This window comes from Ursus americanus, chromosome 20 (genome assembly GCF_024610735.1).
Source record: "Ursus americanus isolate L20-20 chromosome 20, mUrsAme1.1.p, whole genome shotgun sequence".
Classification (NCBI taxonomy): domain Eukaryota; kingdom Metazoa; phylum Chordata; class Mammalia; order Carnivora; family Ursidae; genus Ursus; species Ursus americanus.
Genome location: NC_142146.1, coordinates 28,300,606 through 28,319,546, shown reverse-complemented (window position 1 = coordinate 28,319,546; position 18,941 = coordinate 28,300,606). Strand labels below are relative to the sequence as shown.

The 18,941-nt window shown below is 41.7% G+C and overlaps 1 long non-coding RNA gene across 1 annotated transcript in view; it reads left to right on the top strand.

Moving 5' to 3' along the window:
* The window catches only part of LOC148108397 (uncharacterized), a 122,203-nt gene that overhangs the window by 39,759 nt on the left and 63,503 nt on the right, over positions 1–18,941 (top strand). Inside the window, exon 3 of the long non-coding RNA XR_015727865.1 lies at positions 18,771–18,905. This is a non-coding gene — a long non-coding RNA (uncharacterized LOC148108397). The remainder of the gene's footprint in view (positions 1–18,770; positions 18,906–18,941) is intronic.

Below are 18,941 nucleotides of genomic sequence, written 5' to 3'. Positions count from 1 at the left end.
GGACACACGCTGCACCCTTCTCCTGCGATGGGGTGTGGGAAAATTAGTGCTGGAAGGGTCTCTCCAAAGAAACACTTCTCATAACATCATTTCCCTGTTTTTCCACTTGCTTGGTTTTTGTTTTTCAGTTGATAAAGACTCTCTGCTTGACCAAACTGGAATCAGAGCCTCTGAGTCTTCTTTTTGACTAGGTCCCAACTTTGCCTGCTTAGTCCAGTTTTAGCAAGAATCCTATTGGGTTAGTTTAGCATAACCCTCTCTCCCTTGGTACCTTATCACCCTGGCCTGCCTTCAGCAAGAATTCCTTAGCATGTAAGGGGCGCCTGGGTGGCACAGCGGTTAAGCGTCTGCCTTCGGCTCAGGGCGTGATCCCGGCGTTCTGGGATCGAGCCCCACATCAGGCTCTTCCGCTATGAGCCTGCTTCTTCCTCTCCCACTCCCCCTGCTTGTGTTCCCTCTCTCGCTGGCTGTCTCTATCTCTGTCGAATAAATAAATAAAATCTTAAAAAAAAAAAAAAAGAATTCCTTAGCATGTAATGGCCTACTTACAGTTCCAACCCATTTCTATTTGACTTTAAGTCTCAAACTCTTAACTGTTTTATAGACTACCTCCCCCTTATATCTCTAAGCAGGATGCCTGGTATACAACAGATACCTAATATATGTGCTTATGGAATAAACAAGCTGAAAGACACACCAATCAACTTTTAATTTGTCATCATTCCTACTTAAAGCCCTGTTGACTAGTGAGCTATTTTAGGTCTGGATCAATCGTAGTTGAAGCAACAGATATGTGGTTAGGGTCCTCTATCTCCATGACACGTAGAGCTGGGCTTCCAAATGACAGTCACCTTTTCCTTCCTGTATACTCCTGGTCTTGAACATAATTCCTGGGCTCAAACCAAGCTCCATGGCAGCTGTTTACTTGATGCTACCATTTCCCAGTGTGTCAAGCCAATGCCATAAAAAAATTTTCATTTGAAGATCAAAAACAACTTTCGTGAAAGAGAATTCACACATAGACAGTGAACAAATGCTGATTCTCCATCATCACTGGAGAATTTATGCACTGATTTGCCTGTGAGCAGTATACTGTATAACAACGTACATGGTTTGTTTAGTATCTTAGTCTGCTCTGGCTACTGTAACAAACTACCAGGGACTGGGTGCTGAAACAACAAGCACTTAATTTCTCATGGTTCTGGGGGCTGGGAAGGCCAAGATCGAGGTGACAGCAAAGTTGGTTTCTGGAAGGATTCTCTTCCTGACTTGTAGACAGCCACCTCTCACTACGTCCTAACACAGTCTTTCCTTGGTGGGTACGCACAAAGAGACAGAGAGAGAGATTGAGGGTGCTCTAGTGTCTCTCTTTAAAAGGACACTAATCCCATTGGATTAGGGTCCCACCTTTATTACCTCATTGAACCTTAATTACTTGCTTAGAGACTCTGTCTTGACATTAGGGATTCAACATATGACAGTTTTTTGGGGGAGGGTGGTAAACATTCAGGCTATAACAGTGGGTCAAGTTGGCTTAGGATAAAAACAGAGGGCTAAGGCCCTTGAGGATTTTCGCACATTGTTGTGCTCAGTAAGAATGACTAGAGGGGCTCCTAGGTGACTCAGTGGGTTAAGTGTCTGCCTTGGGCTCAGGTCATGATCCTAGGGTCCTGGGATTGAGCCCCACGTGGGGTTCCCTGCTTAGCTAAGCCTGCTTTTTCCTCTCCCTCTGCCTCTCCCCCCTGCTTGTACACACACACACACACTCTCTCTCTCAAATAAATAAAATATTTTAAAAAAAGGATGACTAGAACAATACTTGTTTATACCTAAATTGTTTTATCTTTCTTCTATGTGAGGATCCATGTCTCCATAAAAATTTGAACAATATTGCCTACTCAGAATTTATTGAGAAATGCTCAAGTTTCCTGGATGAAAGATCTCTGTATTATTTAATGATGTAAAACATTTCATCAAAATGAAGAAAGTGTCCATTACTTTCTAGCTTCAACAATAGAGTATAATTCTCATCCTAATTTACAGTTGCTTTCTTTAAAATTGTTTTTTTGAGTTATTTCCCTGAACTATCCCCAACCATTTCTTTCCTTCCTTAATATGAGTTTTCAGACACTTACATATAATTCTATCTCCCCAGAGGCCTTTGTTTACAGTTATAAAATCTTTATTGCTATAGAATTCCTTTCAGCTCTTTATGATTGCTCTTGCTCCAAGGTCTTCTAGACCTGATATCCTCCGATTCCAAGATGCTCCATGAGGAAAGCAATGTTTTAAACTCTAAGGGTTGTCAAGCTCAAAAAGCATAGAAGGTTGAAGAGGTGGGTAGAGCAGCAGAAATGCTGCCATTGCTATCATTGCGCAGAATTGTAAAAGTAGCTCAAAGTGACAGCATGAGTTGATTCTCCTTTCTTCATGTAGCTGTAAATCTGTAAACAAGTCGTTTTCCAAGAGCTTGTCAAGAGCTTCTCCTTCCCAAGATTTTTCTCTTAAGTGTTTTTGATGGCTTTCTACCAGGCCTATCTTATGTAAAGACAGACCCTCCCTGCCCCCGCGCCACAGCAGGTGCCCAGTTCTCAACTTCCATCTGCATTGTATTTTACACTTTTGTCTTTTTTAGGAGCTTACGCCTTTGTTTTTCAGAGGCAGCCCTGTAACAGGTGCCTTCACTTGGCAGCTTAACATTGCCAAGAGCTGCTAAGTTCCCTCCCATCAGCGGCTGGGTTTCTTGCTATTGGTGGAGGCAGGTGTAATGCTGAGATCACCATTTGGAATTCAGTATACATCTGACTGGCTCTAACATCTGAATGAGGAATTTCATTTTGCTAATTTTAAACATGGAAGAGCAAAAGTGCACATTTTAAAAGAATTTTGTAAGACAACAGCTTTTTAATCTTGTCCTCTCTGAGGCTCTCCCTATTCTGAAATGCCGAGTTCACTTTGTCTCCGGAAGAGGAGATGTCACATATGACTGAAATCGTATCCTGCTTTCCCTACTGAAAGTGCAGGCAGCATCATATCACCAAGCAAGATTTAACACCGCCAGTTCTCGGGACCACAGTTTCTAATCAGAGCCACAAGAAGAGAGCAATAACGTACACCCTTTCCCCCCAGGCAGGCTGTGCCAGTTATGAAGTACCTGCCTCTGAGCTCCAACACATCGCTCTATACTCCGTGATGCTGGGATTCTACACATTGCGGTCCCCTTTGCCAGCCGTTCCCCATTAGGCTTTACCAATGGAGGGCGACTGCGAGTTTGAAGGAATAAGAGAGGACTTGCTCCTTTCGATTCGAGTTTTGCTTCCTGCTCTGCAGACTCACACCAGCAACACTTCTTCACCCGGGCAGCAGCCCCTTGGCAGCAGCAGGCTATCTCTATAATAGAGGTGAAAAAGCGTGCAGTTTTCCCAACACTCTCGGAATCTGCCCTATTGCCCTGCTCAGGTGTACCAGCACAGCCAGCGCCGTCTCCTCAGGTCCGGATACGACAGTACCAGCTGGCCCATGCCCTGCTCTTCAGGGCTCTGGGTCCTAGCCTCTTTCTCAACTTTGAGCTAAGTATGTTTGGTGGACCCAGACTTTAGGCATCGGTATGCATTGGATCAAAATTCATGTCACTTGATTTTTGATTTTTATTTTTTTAATATTTATTTGAGAGAGAGAGAGAGAGAGCGTGAGTGGAGGGGAGGGGCAGAGGCAGAAGCAGAAGCAGACTCCCCACTAAACTAAACAGGGAGCCCAGTGCGGGGCTCGATCCCAGAACCCTGGGATCATGACCTGAGCTGGAGACAGATGCTTAACCCACTGAGCCACCCAGGCGTCCCCAAAATTCAGGTCATTTTATTGAATGTGAAAGGTAAGGATGTCACAAGAGGACTGGAGGACGTGGGGACATTCAAGTTATGGGTTAGTGACTCCCAAAGCTGTATCTGTGGGCTGGACATCTTCCCCAGGCTTAAATGGAGAGCCCATATGTACCTTAAACTTGGCATGTCTAAAATTAAATCTTTGTCTTCCACCTTGGCTTGATGAATTCTGACACCATTTACCAGTTGCCAGCCAGAGCTGTTTTTTAGGTTCACGAACAGTCTCCAAGTACTGCCGATTTTACTTCCCAAATGTCTCCTGTTTTCCTTCTCTGTTTCATAGCCCTAGTTCAGGTGCACTGGATTCCTGCAAAACCCTCCTAACTTGGGGTGCCTGGGTGGTTCAGTTGTTAAGCATCTGCCTTCGGCTCAGGTCATGATCCCAGGGTCCTTGGATCAAGCCCCACATCCAGCTCCCTGCTCAGCGGGAAGCCTGCTTCTCCCTCTCCCACTCCCTCTGCTGCTGTTCCCTCTCTCACTGTGTCTCTCCCAGTCAAATAAATAAATAAATAAATAAATAAATAAAAACTTTAAAAAACACAAAAAACAAAACAAACCCCCCCCAACTTGTCTCTGCCTCCCAGCTCCTCCCTTCTAACCTAATTTTCCTAGAGTGTGTATGGCTTTGAGAAGTTCTGAGAAGATATAAAAACTGGTAATTCCCAGAACATGGTCCCAGATCTGTTCAGTGACTCAAAGACTCTTTTACCAATCTGAATCATTTAAAATTTTTCTTTTTATCACTGTTAAGAACAACTTGATGTGTCGTGGTGTTGTTTACTTCATGTTTCTTGTGCTTGTTGTTCACTTTTGGTCTGTGGGTATATAATTTTCATAGTTTGGAAATTTTTTGTCCATCATTTCCTCAAACACTTCTCCCTCTCCCTTTTAGAGACTCCAATAACATATATATTAGGCCTCTGAGTTGCCCCACAGTGCATTGATTCTGTTTTTCTGTTTTCTTTTTTCCGTGTTTCACTTTGTATACTTCTTATTGCTATGTCTTCAATTCACTAATCTTTTCTTTTGCCATGTCTAATCTGTCACTAATTTTATCCAGTGTATTTTTCATCTCAGTCATCATAGTTTTTGTCTCTAGAAGTTCTAGTTGGATCTTTTATTTTATTTTTATGTTTTCCATGTCTCTATACTTCAAACATATGGAATACAGTTATAATGACGTTTTAATGCGCTCATCTTCTAATTCTAACATCTATGTCAGTTCTGAGTTAATTTCAATTAATTAATTATTCTCCTTATGGGTCATGTTTCTCTACTTCTTTTTCTGCCTGGTAATCTTTGTTTGGATGCCAGATGTAAAATTTACCTTGTTAGATGTTGGATATTTTTGCATTCCCATAAATATTCTTGAACTTTACTCTGCAATGTTAAGTTAGTTGGATAGTTTGATCTTTGGGGGCCTTGCTTTTATGATTTAGCCATTTTCAACCAGATCTAATTATTTCCTGCTACTAAGGCAAGATCTTTCCGAGTTTCCTCCCCATTGCTCTGTGATTTAGGAGTTTTCCTGTCTCGCCTGTGAACACATACTATGAGCCCTGTGTGAGCACCAGATGGATGCTCTTTCCCCAGCCACAGGTAGTTTGCAGATCATGCATGGGCAGATCAGTACTTGTCTGAATGCTCAAGGAAGACCTGGAAGATTTCTCAGGTCTATCTGGGGTCTATACTATCTCACAGAGCACTTGTGAAAACACAGATCAAGTGTTCTCATATATATAAAGGCTTCTAACTTAGTGCCTGACAGACAGTTGGGGCTCCATAAACATTTTTGATCTTGGTTTGTCTCCAGATGCAAAATATCTTTAGTGGACATTTCTTATTCTTTTGACTATCCAGCATCTGTAATTTATTCTAATGAGGCCGAGCTTGTTTCCCAACATAGACACTGCAAAATGCCAGACTCATTTTTTCCAGCATCCTTGCTGCTAGGATGAAAGCCCATGACCTAGCCCTAGTCCATGACCATGACCGATGCCCACACTTTTTCTATACTTTGAAGAAGTAGGTCCAGGGAAGAAGCAGAGACCTCACTGAGTTCCTTCAGGGGACAGGAAGCAGCAGCAGTAAGAGCAGTCACATCCATTCTTCAGGGCCAACATTCCTAGTGGCCATAGTAACGATGGCCTGGCATATGGCCATCTGGTATCTAGCAGTATAGGAGTGGGGTTTTTGCTAGACCTGTTCCATGGTGAGATTTTGGACCCTTTTCCAGCTGTGTAGTCTGCCAGCCTCGTTGTCTAGTTTTTCTAGAGATGCTGCATGCCATCCAATATTCTGTAACATTTCTATTATTAAAGTATAATGTATGTGTGTGTGTATATACTTACATTCATATGTAAGTATATGTGTGTTTATATATCCCAGAAGTGATGATTTTTCATAAACTGAGTTTTCATGGACTGATATAACTGGTACCCAGATCAAGAAACAGAATATTGCCAACATCCTAGAAGCTCCCTTATTCACCCTCCAAGTTCCTGCCCTCTGCCCTCCAAGACAACCATAATCATGACTCCTCACATCATGAATTAGTTGTGCTTATTTTTTCTTTTTCTTTTTCTTTTTTTCACTTTATACAAATCAAATCTGCCCACATATTCTTTTGTGCATGCCCCACAATATGTTTGTGAGATTCAGCCTCATTGTTTGGTATAGCTGTAGCTTGTTCTTGTTGGAATAGTAAAGTGTTGCATTTTATAAATACACTATAATATATTTATCCATTTGTATTGGGGGTCCCCAAGACCACCCTCAGGTTCAGGGATTTGCTAGAAATACTCACACAACTCCAATAGCTGTTATACCCACAGTTACGGTTTATTACAGTGACAGCTGATTGAAATCAGCAAAGGGAAAAGGTATATAGGGCTGAGTCCAGAGGAAACCAGGCACAAGCTTCTAGTTGTCCTCTCCCGGTGGAGTCATATGGACAGCACTTAATTTTTCCACAGAAATCTTTGACAAGGTGTTGCAGATCAGGGAAGCTCACCCCACCCTTGGTGTCCAGAGTTTGTTGTTGTTTGAGGCCAGTCACAAAGGTGTGCAGTGTCCCCATTGCTGACCTTAGCTATGCAGTTTCCACCCTGACACAGGTCAAACTCATACATTATGGCTTAAAGGCTCTCTCATACGAAAATAGGCATTTACATAAATCACATTGTTAGTTTAAACTAATTGGCATAGCCTACAGCTTTAGGCATATAAAGACGCTCTTTTCAGGCAGGATATTGCAAAAGCTCAGAGATCTTCTCCCAGGAGTAAAGCCAAAGGCTAGTCCTGAAGACTTGGGAATGTACAGCAGTTGTAGTCCAGGCTTGCAGAGTTAATGTTTTCTGTACACCATTACACTGTTGACGGACGTTTACATGGTTTACATTTTTAATATGAGAAGTGCTGCTATGAGCATTGTTTTACATGTTTTTGATGAAGATTTGTGTGCATTTCTACCGGGTGGTTACTTAGGAGTGGAAATGATAGGTCATAGGATATGCATTTGTTCAGTTTTTATAGACACTGCCAAATGTTTTCCAAAGGGACTATATAAATTTATACTTCCAGTATCAGTGTACAGAAATTTTCAATATCCTTTAAAAAAATTGTGTTGAGGTACAACTGACATACAATAAAATACATATTAAAGTGTACAATTTGATCAATGTTGGCATATGCGTATACCCATAAAACCAGCACCGCAAGCAAGATAGTGAACCTATGATTCTCCCCTAAAGTTTCCTTGTATTCCCAATATTCTCATAATGAATTTGTTTTCTCTTTAAGTCAGCTGGAGTGCATTTCTGTTGTTTACATTTGAGACTTCCTAGCTGATATAATTCCACCTTGAATTATCTTGTATTTGTGCCCAGCTTGGTCTTCTGCATCTCTTTTCTCGTCAACCAATTCTTGCTAGACACTGTTCTTTGCCTATCTTAGTCAGTTTGGAGGGACTCCAGGTCCTCTAGTTGTAGCTTTGTCCTCAAGACTCCTGGTAATTCCACACATCTTTTTATCCCCTGTTCCCCGCAGGCTTTTCTTCTTGAACAACCCTATATAGCCCCTGGTCCTAGTCATTCCTGATTGGCCCAGAACCAAACTCCCCTAGGAAGAACTCCAACAAAGGATTACCTAGGTGGTAAGAGAAAGGGCCTCTCCCTCAGCTCTTCCTTAAGTTGCCTAGACCAGTATTATGGGTTGAATTGTGTCCCCCACAAAAAGAGATGTTGGAGTCCTAACCTCTGGTGTCTCAGTGTGTGACCTTTTTTGGAGATAGGGTTTTTGCAGAGGTAATCAAGTTACAACGTGATCATTAAGGGTTGACCCAAATCCAATATAATGAGCGTTCTTATAAAAAGGGGAAGTTTGGACACAAAGACAAAGATAGAGGGGAGATGCTGCAGAGAGACACAAGGAGAAGATGGCCATATACAAGCCAGTGAGAGGGGCCTGGAACAAACCCGGCCCTCACTGCCCTCACGAGGAGTCAACCTTGCTGACACCTTGATTGTGGACTTCTAGCCTCTGGAACATGAGGCAAAAAATTTCTGTTGTTTAAACCACTCAGTTTGTGGTGCTTTGTTATAGGTAGGATGCATCAGCGTTTCCTAATCATTTTCAGACTATGGGTGTACAACAGAGGATCAGATGGTAGTGGCTGCCCTTTTAGAAACACTGTTCATTATGAAAGTTGAGGATGGGGAGGGAAGAATGTGGGCGGAGCCAGCTAAGTCCAAATTATTTCACTTTGACCATTCATGAGACTCTGAATGAGGCCTGGCTGAATCATGAGGTTCTATACTCCTTGTTCTTTTCTTTCTGTTTTCTGAAATTGATAAACATGATTCATTTTTCAACAGCCATCTGTGGGAACACATGGACTCCTTCACTTAGTAGCTATTAAGATCTGCTCCACAGTCTGAGGGGGCGATTTGGGAATGTTTTTCTCCCAGGTCCTTTGCATGGGAACTTTTCCCATATCAGAAAATTAATAAAATTTTGGTGAGAAGCAGTACAGCATGTCTTCAAAACTCCCTGAAATCTTCTCATCACCTTTAATCAGGTCATCTGACAAGTTACCTTCAAAGAAACGGACTTCGAGCTGAGTCCTTATGAGGACTGGGTTTTGCTTTATTTGTGAAACATTGTGAAGCTCCAGAACTCCTATTTGCCTTGACAGTCAAACTTTTGATGAAGTAGGAAAAAGCAGGGAGAAAGAGAATGACATAAATAGAAAATACATCGGAAATAGTAAATGTATTCAGAGCAGATGACTTATTGCCCTTCCAGTTGAACCCGGCAATAAAGAATATAATAAATGAGTCCCCTGGGGAACTTTTTTTCCATTTCAACTGCTTCCTTTGGCTATGTTCACTCTTCAGTTTCCACCCCCATTTTTGGTCTTTAGGTCTGGTTATGAATATATTTCAGCAAAGCTGCATAAATGACCCACCTGGTTGAGCCTTGGGGGTCAGATTCTGAATACTACTTGGATACGATTACAATGACATCCCCTCAAGACTTTGTTCTGGTGTTGTTAATGAGTGCCTTGGGTTGCTAAAGATCAAAGATCCCCCTCTGTGTCTCTGGCTCAATTCCCCTTGCCTTCATAGACTAGTGTCACTGCTCTATCCACAGAAGTCACTTTTAAAATTGAGATAAAATTCACACAGCATAAAATTCATCATCTTAACATTCTTAAAGTATACATCTCAGTGGTTTTTAGCATGTTCACAATGTTGTGCAACCATCAGCACTATCTAATTCCAGAACATTTCCATCACCCCAAAAAGTAACCTTGCACCCATTATCCATCACCTCATAATTCTTCTATCCCCTATAGGCCCTGACAACCATGAATCTACTCTCTGCCTCTGTGGGCTTTCCTATTCCAGATTTTTCGTATAAATGGAATCATCATACATGAACACGAGGTCAGGTTTCTTTCACTTAGCATGTTTTCAAGGTTTATCTATGTTGTAGCATGTACCAGTATTCCATTCCTCTGTATGGCTGAATATTACTTCATTGTATGGATACATCTCAGTTCATTCATCCGTTCATCAGTTGATGGACATTTGGGCTCTTTCCCAATTACTGCTACGAACATGCATATATAAGTGTGTGGATATAGGTTTTCAGTTCTCTTGGATATATACCCAAAAGTGGAACTGATGGGTCATACAGTAACTCTATGTTTAACTTTTTGAGGAATTACCAAATGTTTTCCAGGGTCTTTTTTTTCAAGGAGCATAGGATGTTAAGATTGATTTCAGAGACACTGTTGTGGAGGGGCAGCTGAATTGTCAGAAAAAAATGCCCACCATAAAGTTGAAGATAAAAGGGTCGCACCCAGGTGAGATAAGGTTGACTATTTCAGTTGGGGCATTATCCACATGCAGTGGTTGTTAAAGCTGCAGGCTCCCCCCCACAGGTCTCTGAGGTCTCTGAGGGGGATAGCAGGTGAAAATAAGAGAATACAAGAGGACTTCCATCAGCTAAGCCCTGGCTAGGATGGTTCTTTATGTAGACTCTCAATTTAATCATCACAACACAGTTAAGTAGATAATGTCATCAGCCCCATCTTATAGGTGGGGCAACTGAGGCTCACTGAGATTAAACATATGGACTGGTTTGCATGGCTTATGTATAGCAGAGCCAGGATTTAAGTACTGGTAAAAACCATAGATACAACCTGAAAAAAAATTTAAGGGATTAGAGGTAGATTTTTAAAAAGACAGTACTGTTAAGTACAACAGGATGGGATAAGTGATGTATAGTGTTCCAGGATAAAAGAGAGATTTTTGTTTGTTCTTTGTTTTATTTTACTTTATGTATTTATTTTTTAAAAGATTTTATTTATTTATTTGAGAGAAACAGTACGAGAGAGAGCATGAGTGGGGGAGAGAGAGGCAAAGGGAGAAGCAGACTCCCTGCTGAGCAGGGAGCCTGATGCAGGACTTGGGATCATGACCTAAGCAGAAGGCAGAGGCTGAACCTACTGAGCCACCAGGTGCCCCTGTTTGTTCTTTGTTTTAGAAGAAGGTTGTCAATTGTGCCAACTGTTACAAAGGTGTCAAGTAAACACAAATGTATGCGTACAGTAGTATTTAATTATCTCATACCTGACCCATTATATGCCTCAGGATGTTTGCTATTCAGACTTTAATACATTCCGGGCTATATCTGCTGCTGTCTGTGCATTTCCCTCTGCAGAACACCAGGACACTGCAGAGTCTCTATTCTAGACAATAACTGCATTTCAGAAGGAGTAAGAAAACCCATTATTTACAGAGAAACCAGTTTGACAAAAACAAGAATTTCAAAGTAAAATGAGATTTGCTCACATTAAGCCATGAAATAAAAGTTTGAGTGCACAAGATGAAATAACTCTTAGTACTGGAAGGAAAAAGAATTATATCGTAGCATTGAAATAAAACCATATTTTATGGGTAATGAGGCAATACTCTCACCTTTCCTCAGTATTTTATATCTTTAACTTTTTTTCCCTCTTCAGACAGTGATGGGTGGACCTGAGATTAAAGTGCCATTACTTCAGGGCACTGAAGCACAAACCACATAATGGTGACATTCAGAAATCTCAGGCACTTGCAGCCAGTCGAGTCTTTTTCATTAGCAATCTTGATATTGTTGGGACTAGTCTTTCCCTACTTCGCATTGTTGGTTTGCTTGGCACTTGAGGATGTTTTCAAGGATAAAACAAGGTTGGAGCTGGGTCTGTGTAAAGCAGTCATGAAGCTCTTGTATGGAAACTTTCCATGAAAAGATGAGAAAAAAATGTTTTTTTGAAGAAAAAGAGGTAAAAACAAAATAAGTTGATGCCATAATATGTCTATATTACAAACCAACAGAAGACTTTGTTCTTTTTAGCTGTTTGATTGTTTTGTTTTCTGCTTGCATAAAACTAGGGTTTGGTTTTTATAGAAAGGCTTTTGCTACATGTGCAGTTTCAAGCACAGAGAGTAGGGAAGCCTCTTAGGTCCTTCTCATGTTTGCTGAGATGCCCTCCAAAGGATGGCTTGGTTGCTGCTGCTCCAGCATTTGCAGATACTGATGCCTGAGAAGGTGGATCCTTTCCAAGTTGGACTGGAAATACAGGCTGCAAGGTATAGGAGTGCATTACAGGAGAACGGTCATTGCTGCTTGGGTCCATGGCAATCAGGAGTCCTTACTTAACCCCTGAGAGGAGTATATATCCTTTCAGAAGATCTTGATATTTAGTAATTGAGTATTTACTATGCAGACAGACTCTAAGGTGGCCCTCCACAATATAAGTCTCCTTGCCTAAGTGTGTTCACCCTTGTATAATCTTGTATAATCTTCTTCCCTTGAGTGGAAATGAGACCCAAGATTTGCTTCTGACCAATAGGATGTGGTCAAGGCAATGAGATGTCACTGCCATGATTACATTATGCTACATGAGCCTTTGTCTGGCCAGCAGACTTACTCTAGGAACTCTTCTTGTTGGCTTGATAAAGTAAATGGCCATGTTGGAAAGCACATGTGGCAAGGATCTTCAGACAGCCTCTGGGAGTTGAGGGCATCCTTCAGTCAACAGGCAGTGAGAAGCTAGGGCCCTCTGCCTTAACAACCACAAGTAAATAAATTCTGTCAACATTGATTGGAAGTGGAGTCTTCCCCAGTTGAGCCTCTAGATGAGACCACAGCCTCACCTAACACCTTCAGTGCAGCCTTGTGAGATCCTGAGCAAGGGACCTAGTTAAGTTGTGCATAAACTCCTGATGCACAGAAATTGAGGTAAGAAATGTGTGGGGTTTTTGTTTTTTTAATTTTTAAAGATTTTTATTTATTTATTTGAGAAAGAGAGAGAGAAAGCACGACCAAGGGGAGGGATAGAAGGAGATGCAGACTCCCTGCTGAGCAAGGAACCTTATGTCAGATTCGATCCCAAGACCCCAGGATCATGACCCAAGCCAAAGGCAGACACTCAACTGACTGAGCCACCCAGATGCCACAGAAATGTGTATTATTTTAATCCACTGAATTTGTGGCAATTTGTTATGCAACAACAGAAAACTAACATATTCACATATTATATCTTCTGATCCCTAAGATTAATTGTACATTTAATAAACAATTGTATTCTTAGATAACAAAACTTAAAGAGACCAGTGGTTGACTGCTTTGAGTGAGCATCATAGAGTTCAGAATGTATAAGCAGACTCTGTCAAAGTGGGGTTTTTTCCCCCTATAATTTGCTAATGGTTATGAAAGGGCTAAAGTAATGGGCTAGTGTCCTGTTTTGAATATGACAGGGGTATTTGTATCAAACTGAACTAAAAGGGAGTGCTGTTGAAAAAGGAACAAGTCCATTAGAGCCTTCCCAGTTATGGCTATGTCCTAACATTAATTGCACCTGCATTGATTACTGCTTGTTGATTGTTGAAATTCAAATTTGGTTATCTATGGATGGACTCTGCCTCTTACCCAAAATGAATTTAGAAAAGGTAAAAACACCTAGAATCAAGTTTGGGTAAGCAGTGCATCCTATAAAAAGCAGAGTACATGACTTTGGGCAGCAAAGACAATCAGGTTAATATGAACATTCTCAGAGGGATTTGTGTTCACTCTTCATTTCTTCTCCAACCATCTTTTTCTCCAGGCTTATCCATCTTCCTTATCACTGGTACTTTTCAGTCTGTGATATATTTGATATCTTCCTTAAGTGTCATTAGAGCTTTAACACCGACATTTGATATTTTGAACATTTTGATGTCTCTTCAAACTTCCAAGTATTTGATTAAGTAAATAATTCTTCAGAATTATCAAGTATATGCAATTCTTTGAGTAATTATTGAGTAACTGCACATTCAAGTCAGTATAATATTTGATAAACACTGCATTAAGTTCAAAATGGAAGACACATTTGACTTTAATATTATACATAGAAAGTTCAGAACTCAGTTTTTAAAGATTAAGTAAAGAAATGTTCAGGAACCCATTCACTTCACATCTGTTACCTGCTCATGCCTACAGTTATGAATAACTTAGTGTGGTTTTCATTGCATTTGCATGCCTGTGCATGCATTGTCCAGGATCACTATGTGAAACCACTCCAGCTAAACTTTGGGAGAAATCATGCCTTGCATTTCAGATACAGAAGTGACCAGCCTGGGGAGAGAATCAGCTATGCTTTCAAGATCACTGCAAATAAGTACTCTGAAAAAAATATTTGCTGCCTGCCACCCTAGATGAGCTGATAAGAGTTGGGCCACCTGGACCACATCCCTTACTGCAAAAACTTCTTGGCATTCAAGAAGATTCAAGATGGGCTATCTGTTCTCTGCTCCATAAAAAGGGAATAACAAGGCCTCAGCTGTGAAATTCAGGGAAGAAAACCATAGTATTATCAGTGGGAAAACCAATCTGTAGTCAGCCCAGCATGTGTCAGCTACTGGAACTACTGTGGGAACTCCCTATAGCTCATTCTTCTAATCTGGAATCTTCTTTGTAGTTGATGACAATGACACTATTCAGCTCTAAGTCCACAAACAAATACACGTTAGCCAGAATATCCTATATTAACCAGGTTGTCTCTGCTTCCCAAATTCATGTACTTTTTCTTCTGTAGGATGGTGGGACATCAACAACTTTTAGGATTGCTCCCTCAAACTTAATTCTAAGCTTTTTTCCTTCCTAAGTCATTTTGGGTAAGAACTAGAGTCCATCTGTTGTTTTGTTGCATTTTATTTCCACAACCAGTCAATTCCTTACCTCTTCTCGGCTTCTTTCCCTTCCTTCTTTCATTCCTTCTTTCCTTCCTCCCTCCCTTCCTTCTTCCTTCCTTCCTTCCTTCCTTCCTTCCTTCCTTCCTTCCTTCCTTCCTTCCTTCCTTCCTTCCTTCCTTCATCCATCTTTCAAGTAGACTCCACACCCAGCATGGAGCCCAGTGTAGGGCTTGAGCTCACAACCCTGAGATCAAGACCCAAGCTGAGATCAAGATTTGGACGCTTAACTGACTAAGCCACCCAGGTACCCCTCCACTTCTATTTTTAACCCTCCTTCAGCCTCAAGGATTTTCTTTCTTCTGGACCCATGGTCACCTTTGCCCTTTCCTATTAGAATGATTGCCTAGCTGGCTTGCTTTGCTAGAGAGAACTTTGACCACAGGGCATATAGTGACTGACACTTCATCTTCCTACCTGTTCAGGCAGGTGATAGTCAAATCCTTCCTTTACCCAACAAAGAGAGAAACAAGATTAGAGTTAGGCACTTGAGCTATTATTTCATAAAGAGTTCAGTGCTTCAGCACAATTGCCTGATCTTTATCATCGCAATTCAATTTTCAGGATGCAGCGGAGAGAAAAAATATGTTCATGTTATCTTCCTCTTTGTACGAGAACATCCAACACGAGCCTCCTCTTCCCAATTCCCAGAAGAGAACAGCAGCTACTAAAACTATGAATGCCATCAGAAGTATCAAGATGAGTCCCTTCAGTTTCAAGACTTGACAGTTTTGTGTTTTTTTCAGTCACGGGGAGTTGACCCGACTTTGCTTTTTCTGATAGCTTTCTGCAGGGCCCTGCAGAATAGCTTTTGCTTTGATTACCCAGTGATTTACAGCCTTTCTCATTTGCTTCTTATATCTCATTTTTCCAGAGTATAGGGAGCTCTCCTCTTACCCTGTTGCCTCAAAGCAATTTTCCTTATCATCCTCCAGAAGTCCAAGGCCCATCCTTTATGTACTTCTGATTCTCCTGAATAATGATTGTTTTTCTTTCTCTTTCCTCCTTCCTATCTTTCTTTCTTTCTTTGTAGCATCAGCATTTTCATCAAGGGGCAGATTTCATACAAACATAGAACTCCAATACTGATTCTTTCACAGTGGGAAAAAATAGTGCTTTCTTCCTCTCATATTTGCCTGGCTAGGTATATGCAATTATTCTTGTGAATTACAGAACTTTGTGGGGAAAGTCATCTTAACATTCTTGATATGTTTGAAAAATAGTATGCCAACATTTAGATATACAGATATGTTAGGGCTTCTCCCAGAAGCAAAGCTGTGAGAAAAATTGAGTGCACACAGTTATTTTGTGACGGTGGATGATGTGGGCAGAAGTGTGTGTGTGTGTGTTTGTCCAGTAAGGAAGAAAAGGCAGTATATAAAGGGTACACTATTTAGGCAACTACCATAATGTGCAATTGAAGTTCAATCCTGTGGAAAAGTTTTGGAAAATGGTGTAAAACGCATACTTCATTATGATCCTACTCCAGGGGCAAGGGAGCTGGGATGTTTATACATTCACGCCCACTGTCATTGATTAAGGGATGCCTCTAATGGGTTTCAAATTACCCAGGTACTTTGGCCAGCCTTGCATGCAGGCAAAATGGGTTCCAGCAGCCCAAGAGCAGCCTTCTGACGAAGTTGTAAGTTCTGGCTGTTGGAAAGCAGACTGCCACACACAGAAGTGAGGAGAGATGAAGGGAGCACTGGTGTATCTGCTGTAGGGAACCAAAGGCCAGGGCTTGGAGGGATTAGTTCATCCTATCACCTAGCTGATAGGCAAGCAACCTGAAAGTCACTGTGGAGGTAGACCATGTTGTGATTCAGAAGTTCTCCACAAACGAGTGGCTCGGGTTAGCGGGTGATCAGTATAGTAGACATTTGCCTTTCTTCTGGCTTCCAGCCACGCGCCCCCCCCCCATCTTTTGTATTTGGAGGGCTCGACATCATTAAGTGACTTGGTAAAATGTTCTCACTCCAGAGACCAAAAGAGCTGATTTTCTTTCCTTGCCTCCTTGTAGCCAAGGTATTGGTAGTGATCTGGCCTCCCCCATTCAGGGATTCCTGCCTGGGATTTTCTCTTGTCAGTTTGGGCTGCTAGAGCAAAGAACCATAGACTAGGTAACTTATAAACAACGTGTTTATTTCTCACAGTTCTGGAGGCGAAAAGTCCAAGATCAAGGTGCCAGCATGCTTGGGTTCCAGGGAGAACCCTCTTCTGGGTTGCAGACTACCATCTTCTTGTGTCCTCACAAGGTGGGAAGTGGGTGGGAGAGCTCTTGGGGTGCCATTTATCAGGGCACCCTCTCCCATTCAGGAGGGCTCCACCCTCATGAGCTAATCACATGCCAAAGGCCTCATCTCCTACCATCACACTGGGAGGCAAAATTTTGGTATATGACTAAACATTCAATTCCTTACAGACTTCTAATCCTCCAGGAGTAAAACAAAATGCAGAAACTGTGGAGAGTTGCCCTTGAGGGTGCTGTCGGGATGCAGGAACAGAGGAGTCAGTGGTAGCAGCCTAACAGCAGTGGTGCAAACATAACCTGGGTCCCCAACCGCCCCCAACCTAGCTCCCCTGACCTGAGCATGTGCCTCCAAGAAACGTATTTTCTGTTTCACTTTGCATTGGTTTCTACTGCCCGCAACTAAGAATTTAGAGAATGACAGAAGTTTAAATACAGGCAATGTCCTGCTTTGTACAGAGCGCTTTTCTACAACCTAGAGAGGAGGCGGAGAGAAATAAAGGCAATAGATGATAAGCGTTCAGCCTTCAACAAGTTCACAGTCTAATCAGACTGGTAAAAGTAAGGTCATGTGACTGGATTAAGAAGCTGTGGTCCGTATATACAATGGAATATTACTCAGCTATCAGAACGAATTCTCAACATTTGCTGCAACATGGACGGCACTGGAGGAGATAATGCTAAGTGAAATAAGTCAAGCAGAGAAAGACAATTATCATGATTTCTCTCATCTATGGAACATTAGAACTAGGAAGATCGGTAGGGGAAGAAAGGGATAAAGAAAGGGGGGGTAATCAGAAGGGAGAATGAAGCATGAGAGACTATGGACTCTGAGAAACAAACTGAGAGCTTCAGAGTGGAGTGGGGAGGAATGGGATAGACTGGTGATGGGTAGTAAGGAGGGCACGTATTGCATGGTGCACTGGGTGTTATACGCAACTAATGAATCATCGAAATCAGGGATGTACTGTATGGTGACTAACATAATAAAAAAACATTAAAATAAAAAAAAAAAAAGAAGAAGTAAGGTCATGTGAGAAACCTGAACCACACACACGTATCTTGTTTACATGTGTTATCTTTTACTCAACTATCTTTTATATACTTCGGGTCATTTATCCTCAATAACTCTTCATGGGCGGTGCAATTCCCTAGGTTTTGTGGAGGAAGAAACTGAGGCATGGGGGAGCTAAGTAATATTCCTATAACGCTACTGTCGGGAGAGGGCAAAATCAAGACTAAAATGCCATCGTGCCCTCTCGACCACGTGCCCTTCCCTTTAGAGTTCTGTTTAGGAATACCTTGTTGTGCATGGGCAAAGGTCTAGAGCAGGGGTTGGCAAACCATGGCTCACATCCTGCCAGCCAATCCTTTTGTAAATAACATTTCATTGGCACACAGCCATGCCCATTTGCTCATGTATTATCTAAGGCTGCTTTGAAGCTACTGTCAGCAACGTTGAGTAAATGCACTGCATATCATGTGGCCTGCAAGCCTAGAACATTTACTATCTTGCTCTTTATAGAGAAAACTTGCCAACTTCTGGGCTAGGGTATATTTATAAACAATTTTGCTTCCCTGAATTAAGCTTCTAGGAGTCCCCTACCTGGGTGTCATTTGTTCCATACTATCCTACAGACATTAATGACTGCACAATAAACAAATCGAGGTACAAAGAAATAACTGTAATAATAATAATATTAACAACAACAACCGTCATTAATGAGGACTCCCTATGTTCGGGCCTGTGATGAAAGCTTTAACTGACATACTTCTACTGGCCTGATTCCAAGTTCAAAGAGGTTAAGTAAATTGTGCAGGAGCAGGGCAGCTGCGTTAATCCTGCATATCTGTCTGCAGAGGCTGGGGCTCTTCACCACCATGCTTTACTGTGCTGCCCTTCATCCATCAGAAAGAGGGAAAGCCAGGAAAAAGAAGGAACCCTTCACGAAGCTGGTGCTAATGAGACAGTGGACGTCAGGTTGCCCAGAGCAGGTAAGTTTGTGAGGGGCACTCTGCCTCCCAAATTGT